Here is an 8,330-nt window from a genome sequence, read left to right as displayed (position 1 = left end):
CTGGATACATTTCCTATTCTGACTCTCACCCTATAGATCTAACTCCTCCTCTGCCAATGGACAGAAATGGAAACCGCAAAGGTCAATATATATTTTCTTTGGTTATTACCTGGGCCAAGTTATAAAGGTGCTTTATTATTAAACTCCACTCTTTTGTGCACAGAAAGTTGGGACTCTGGCAACTGCTAGGGCCAAGCTGAAAAAAATCAATAAACTTCTATTCCCATAGAACCCAGTAAGAGGAAGAAAAGACTATCATCTAGAAAGTTTGTACGTCTGGAAAGATGGATTATCAGCTGAAAACATGTTTAATCATTCTCAACTATTTCAAAATCTGGAATCATTAGCATGGGAAAAATAACCAGTAAACCCTAAATGAAGATTTGTACATGCTATTTATAACATTTATAATCAGAAGATAGGCCACCAAAACAATAACAAAGAAATCATACCTAGACCCATGATAGATTTAGACTGCAGTTTATTTAAACCTCTTTCATGAAAAGGAATTTCAGAGGAAATTTTACATGTGTATTTTATATAGCCTGATGGGAGCATAGTAGAATTGTGTATAGCGTTTTGAATTATATCTTCATGAGATTATTTCTGAGAGAACTACCAAGAAGACTGCTAGGGGTGGAAGTGGAGCTGTATCACTTTCAAAATATTATGATTTATTTCTTAGGTAATGATTATTTAGTTTCATTTATTTTCAATAATGTAAATTCTGAGAGATTAGATCGCTATTGTCAGACTACACATACATTAGACAATCATTACATGAGACAAAAAATTTATATACATTTTGAAAGAAATGAATGCATTAGGGGCACCTCTAAGGGAAATAATCTTCATGGAGATAGAATTTGTTATTCTACACAAGTTCTACTATCTTCGCTTTAGATTATATCCATGGACATTCACCCATACTAGTCTGCAGAACGATAAAATAATCTAATCTGCCTCAAAAGAACTTGGAAGATTGAAGCAGAAGGAGAACTGAAAGGTGAACACAGTCAAATCAAAACGGAATGTTGAGAAAACCCCAAATTCTCCTCTGACACCACGGGTGGAATTTTGGGGGAAGGGAGGTGCATTGTTCCTGGCTGGGTAGGGTTACCATACATTTGGGTTTTCCCAGACATTGCTTCTTTTTAGGTAATCTGCTCTCTATCTGGGCAGACTTTTCAAAAAAGAGGCAATGTCTGGGATTTTCCTTGGGGAACAGGCAGTGCAGCTCAGAAAGAGCTGTCTCTATGCCTTGATTGGTCCCTTCCCTGCATCTGCAACTTATTGATCCCTTCCCTGTAGCAGCAGCTGCTGGATCCTGCCCACCCTGGCTGAGCCTGCCCAGTAAGTGTAACTGGCAAGCGCAGAGATGCCTAGGGTTGGCAGTCCTTAAGAACAAGATTTACAGCCCCGAAGAGGGAGATTCAAGCCCAAAGAGTAAGACTTTCCAGATTGTGTGTTAGGTCATTGCTTAAGACAGGGACTCTCATCTTTCATCCTTGTGACATCCAATAGTCTGTTTTTAATCTTATCACCACTTAATAGTTTGTTTCAAAATGTACACTACTTAATATTGCATACAATACACTTAAATGGCCTAATTCATACTAAAGTCTAGGGCATGTGAGAATTCTATATGCAAGGAAAACCAAGGGATTTTTAATAAAAATTATTTGCTGGTTGAAACAAAAGCCTGGATGGTTGGAAACCCCTTAGAGTTAATAAACCCTGGTTTAGGGACACAGTCAGTGGACAGAACAAGAGAAATATTTTTTAATGTTTTTATATAAACCTAACAAAAGAATTTTTACCAATATGTTTATTTTGCATAGCACCTTGTCATAGTTATCATCCATTTGAAAAACACTTTACATCACTAATATTATTTGGTTTGTATATTATTGCTTGGATTATATTTACAGCAAACTAAAATAATCAGATTCCAAAATAAATAAATGCAAAATAAAATTAAATAATAAAACACAACTGAACAATACATTATATGAATGTAAAAATAAAATAATTAAATTGAATTAGTTAATTAGAAGCTAACAAACCATAGATAAAGGATTCAGATTCCACATTTCTTTTAATATCTAATTGGGTTTCACATTTTATTCACGTGCTTTGTTATATGGCCAAGTGGCCCCCTTTGCTGTGTTTATAAAAAAAATTGGTGGCTCATGCTTGAAACATGTTTCAGAATTTGCCAGTTTCACTTGGGGCTCAACTGGGGAGATCAACACTGCTGCAATAGATGCAGCAGGTGTTGATTTAGTAGGTCTAGTGAAGAGCAATTAAGTCAACCCCAGAGCGCTCTCCGGTGGACTCTGGTACTCCAGCTCCCAGAGAAGAGTAAGGTAAGTCAAGCAGAGAGCATCTCCCTTTGATGCAGCGCAATGAAGACACTGGGGTGAATCGACCTAAGCTATATCGAATCCAGCTAGTGTAACTTAGGTTGACTTATCCCAGTAGTGAAGACAAGCCCTTGGATAATAGAGGACAGTGTCTCCCCCCTAGTCCAAGGTCTGAATAGCGTCCTATTCTTTTGAACAAGACTGAACGCTCTCTCTTCTGCATTTGAATGGGGTAAAATTAAGACAAGCCTGGCAATCCTGGACAGTAATAGGAACTTTGAGAAAGGGCTTTTGACATTGCTAAGATGCCCACATAGCGTCCACCCTGTATGGCAGAGCAGTGTTATCTCTGTCAGTTTGTAGTGCTGCCTCAACTGTACACACTGAGTGATATCTGATTTCTGCATTAACTGGTAATCAACCAACTCCTCTTGAACCTTCCTATCTCAGGTGGAGAGAGATTGAATGTGTGCCGGTATCTGTCAGCAAAGTGCTCAACGTGTCTTTTCAAAAGTGCAATTTTCCTTACTATCAAAGTTTACTAATGCTGCCATCTTTAACATTTCATCATTCAAAGGTAGCTTCTCACATGTATATTTAGCTACACTCTGGCTGCACAAAAGAACTTCTGTTTTTCAAGAGGAGTAATATCCCCCTGCTCTTCCAACTTCCATCCTGTTTTGTGACCAAATCTACAAACAGACATGTGTCTGGAAGCTGATTGTCCGAATTAACGAAGTCTACATCTGTAAGTGAGACAGCATATTTTTGATCATTTGCATGTGAGTAAACTTTCCTAGCAGTTTCCTCACAAAAGTAGAAAGCACCCCATCTATCATGTAAACACAAGGATCTTCCCTTTGCAGAAACTTGTTAGTGGTGCTAAATACTGGGAGGACAGCCTGACAGAACAACAGATAAACTTCTGTCATAGGATCCCTGAAAGCAGCACTTAGTCTCTTGAACCTTGCACAGCTATCAACAGACAAAAAGCAGTTTTTGAGAGCTGCACACTGCTGCAACAAACTGTTAATAGCTATTTCCAGGCTAAGCCATCTAGTATGAATATGTGTCAGAATCTCTGTATTCAGCATCACAGGAACTACAGAACTCCTCCAAGAATTACTTTCATTTTGTGCTTTTGTCAAAGTAATAGTAGCAATCAATATATAAATCTTCAACATAAAATCCTGACATTTTAGAAAACTGTGAAGCACCAGCAGTACTGTGGATGATGTGGCATGGACATCCCATGAAATATACCCATGCATTTGAACCAGTGTCTTCAATGAATTATTCTTACCCGTGTTTACACTGGCATTGTCTACAGAAAGCTCAACACAGTTATCCCATGGTATCTCATGTGACATCATTCTCTCATCATGTTTTGGAATAAATTTCTTTTGCAGTGCTGCATGAATGCCAGTAGTGAGGCATAAGTCAAGTAACTGCGTTGTCGCTAGATGTTTCTAAGCTTCTGTCATTAGAGCCATCAACAGAAAGAGAAAGGGCTTCAGTCTTCATTTGTCTCACAAGACACTCTTGGAAATAGGGAGCAATGGCACCATTCAGCATACATGTTGATTTGATTCTTACAGATGCATAATGTTGGGCAATCTGGCTGTCAGGGAAGATATCTTTAAACAGGGGCCCAGCCCACAGGTGGTGCTGTGCAAGCAGAGTTGCAACTTTCACTTCTGTACATGTCAAAGGGGGGGGGGGGGCAACATTTATATTTTGTACACAAACAAGTTGTAATATACAAAAAAAATTGAATATTTTTTCAAAGCTAAATATAAAAATGAGAAATTAATAGACAATTAAAGGACATTCAAACAGTATAACCAGATTTTCACAAAATGTATGTTAATAATATACAAATAGAATGAATTTTTTAATGTGATATAAGGAGGGGAGGAGGTGTAACTCAGTGGTTTGAGCATTAGCTTGCTAAAGCCATGGTTGTGAGTTCAATACTTGAGGGGGCCATTTAGGGATCTGGGGCAAAAATTGGGGATTGGCCTTGCTTTGAGCAGCAGATTGGACTAGATGATCTCTTGAGGTCCCTTCCAACCCTGATATTCTATGATTGAAAGTTATGTTTGTGTAGCTCTGTATGTAACATACTGTATTTTAATAATCCTCTTGCTGTGGATAAGAACATCAGCTTAGTTAATTAATATTTAATCATCATCAGGACACATTGAAAACTGTACGGAAACAGAAAAGCTTGGTCCCATTAAAAGTTAATTCAGAAAAACAATCAAAATGTTCTGAAAGAACGTTGCAGAGTTTCTGACAAAGTACTAAGATTAAATTACAGTTTTACCAAAAAAAAAACAAAACAAAAGTCAAATTACTGCTGGGACAATAGGTACTAAAGGAATTTGCATCTGTGAAAAGAAAAGGAGTACTTGTGACACCTTAGCGACTAACAGATGTATTTGAGCATAAGCTTTCATGAGCACAGCTCACTTCATCGGATGCATTTCCACTGAATGCATCTGATGAAGTGAGCTGTAGCTCACGAAAGCTTATGCTCAAATAAATTTGTTAGTCTGTAAGGTGCCACAAGTACTCCTTTTCTTTTTGCAGATACAGACTAACACGGCTGCTACTCTGAAACCTGCATCTGTGAAGACACTGCTCTGCTATTTGTGTGGTGTATTTTACTTTCCAGATGATGAGTTACATCTTTTTCTCTTTGATGGTCATGGAACTGCTCCCAGTGACACCAGAGGCGGAGCTATAGTCACCCTAAAATTTGCTTTAGTCCCCCTCCCCGCTCCCATAGCCACCCTTCCCAGCACAAAGTCAAATATTATACAGAAGTATGGGTGATATGGCATGGCATTGACACCCTGACTTTTCAGCTGCTGCTGGTGGCGGTGCTGCCTTCAAAGCTGGGATCCCAGCCAGAAGCTGCTGCTCTCCAGCTGTCCAGCTCTGAAGACAGAGAGGAGAGAATGGTGGCTGCTGGCTGGCACCCAGCTCTGAAGGCAGTGCTGCCACCAGCAGCAGTGCAGAAGTAAGGGTGGCATGGTACCCACACACGTAGTCTCCATGGTTACCACAGTACACAAGCTTGGAAAGCAGCTTTAGAACAAGTGAGATAAGCTCAGGAATATGAGAGTGAGATAACATGCTAATGAGTGCATCCGATGAAGTGAGCTGTAGCTCACGAAAGCTTATGCTCTAATACATTTGTTAGTCTCTAAGATGCCACAAGTACTCCTTTTCTTTTTGCGAATACAGACTAACACGGCTGCTACTCTGAAACATGCTAATGAGTGAGTATCACACCCAATGAGTGAGACTTGACATGTCTGGAAGGGTCTCTAGGCTGGTCTGCCTTCCCTGCTGTGGGACCTCAGAGCGCGGCCGGTAGGGGTGACAGGGCCAGGCCTTGACTCCCCACCCTGGGAAGAGGGAGAGGCCCGCAGCGAGGCACTGACTGACTGCATCATGGACCTGTGTCAGCCGACCTACCACCATGACAGGGAGTGCAACGCTTCTCTCCACTACAGGTACCCCCCCCAATGCGCCCTTCCAGTACACACGGCCTTCCACTTCCTCCCCCCTCAGGTTGTGGGCTCCTGCATATTAGCCACCCTGTGGCCCTGGTTAAATCCCTCCTGGGTACCTGTGCAAGAATTAACAACCCCACTCTCCTCTCAGGACCAGGATAAAAACCATGGGCACAGGTGCCCAACTGCTTTGATCCATGGAGCCCCACTCCTCCCTCAAAGCTAATAACATAACTTCTTTCTCAAAAATTTTTACATACTGGTTAAGTTTTCTATTATATCCGCTCTCAGTTTGCTAAATTTGCTGTTGTTGCCTGTACTTAAAGATAATTTAACAGAGTTAATTTTTTTTGACTCAGGTTTCCCTCCCTTCCAAGGTTGCTCGTACCCCTCCTCCTCCCGCCTCTCCTCACTTCTGCTTTGTTTTTGTTTTAAAAGTTAAAAGTTTTACTTATTACAGAAATCTCTATTGCTAAAAAGATGAAGCAACTAAAAATAAAACAAATCAAGAAACAAAGAGAAAATAAGGTAAATGTTTAAGCCCAGTGAATTAATTATTTTAACCTGTCAGGAATGTAACAGCTGGAAATACTCCTAACTTTCTTGAAGATATGGTTGCAAAGCAACAGAAATGTTAACTTTACTTCTAATCCTAACCACTAACTAATAAGAAACATGGGCTTTTCTTATTTCCATTTAATAGCATTTTTACAATAAAAGTAATAGAAAATAATGGAAAGCGCCTTAAGTTATTAAATTAATGCAGCAAAGGGGAAATAATTTAATATGGATTTTATCAGTCCTTATTAAAAGTTTTTAATAAAAAGATAACTTGCTTATTTAAATGTTTAATTATTTTGTTTGCCTGCCTTTTTAAAATGCATTGTTTTAATAATTTTGAGCTCTTAATGCCTTATTTTGTACTTATGATTGTAATTCTGGTGCCATTTGTTTTTAATTGTAAGTTTGTCCTGTATGTTATTTTGTCTTGCGTTGTATGTTATGTGTGTGTGTCACGTGGCTACTTTTTTGTTTTTATTTTGTTGCAACAAAAGTTGATTTTATACTTTTTTAATATAAGTGTTACCACACTATTTTAATATTATGGTTGAAGTGTAACCATCATACCACCAATTAATTGGGTTTTTTTTGCAAAGATCAAAAAGGCCTCAGTTATAAATATATGTACATATATCTTTGCCTCAATAAATAATACCATTGCAAACAAAAAGAATTCTCTTTTATTAATCACAGGCTTTTTATTTAAAGGAAAATGTAAGGGGAAACAGCAATATTAATGTAAAGGTAATAGTAGCAAAACGTCCGTTTCTTGTTTGTTTTTTTATAAACTTGATTGTGCCTTTATTAAATATTAAAATATAGTTAAAATAATGTTATAGCAAAAATGGTAAAAAAATATAACAACATATACTATGTCTGGTTATGCTGCAAAATGTTAACACTAACCAAACAATTTCAACAGGTTTCCCAGTGTCATAAAAGTTTAGTACCCTCAAAGTGTTTGCATAGACCTGCATTTAAAATTCAGCTTGGTTTAATGTTTATACTGTTTTCTTCTATGTTATATTAAAGGGAAGTAGTTGTTAAAGTTTGTGCTTCTAAATAGTTAACAAAAGTGGAATTGGTGCGACAAGCAAATTACTCTAGAAAGTTTGGATAAAAATTCTGTTATCAACTCTTCTGTTAAAACAGAGTGCTTGGCAGGGGAGAACAATCTTCTGCGTTGTGTATTGCGAGCATCTATTTTAGTAGTTATGCACTATAGTATAAAAAAATTAATGTACATTTTAAGGAAGTAAAAATGAATGTCTTCAAAAACTGCAAAAGCATTTGAAACAGTTATATTTGTGCTAAAAAAATGGGAAAGTCTGCACAAAAGCATACTTTGTTTTATGGAGTACTTGGTCCCTATTACAATGTAAACAAACTAAGTTAATGTGTGTGTCAAATTTGGGCTATTGAAAACAAACAAGCAAAAACCTTATCGTGTTAACCAACTCAAGTTGTTAACTTGTCAAGTTGGATCCCACAGACCAAAGACACCAGAAGATATCAGTGTACAGTGAAGAAGCCCCTGGGAATCAGCAAAAGAAAAACAAAGTGCTTTGTATATAACATACTGGTCAACTAATTTCAGTCTACTATATATGGACAATTAAGTATGCAATTGTCTACAAAGACATTATAGAAACCACAAGTTGGGCCAGGTCTAATTGTCGTTTAGAAATGGATATTATTAAGCAAAGTAAGTTCATTTTATCCGCCTGTGGTTTTAAATCTTAATCACTGAAATATGGATGAATTTGGCTACTGTGTATAAGCAGTTGTATCATTGCTGCATACTTCTTTTTTAATTGATATATTAGCATCTTATTAGGAATGTGCACAAGAATCAGGTTGGGCAAAAGACTAATCC

Source organism: Dermochelys coriacea, chromosome 9, assembly GCF_009764565.3.
Source record: "Dermochelys coriacea isolate rDerCor1 chromosome 9, rDerCor1.pri.v4, whole genome shotgun sequence".
NCBI classification, from domain to species: domain Eukaryota; kingdom Metazoa; phylum Chordata; order Testudines; family Dermochelyidae; genus Dermochelys; species Dermochelys coriacea.
This window is presented reverse-complemented; position numbering follows the sequence as displayed.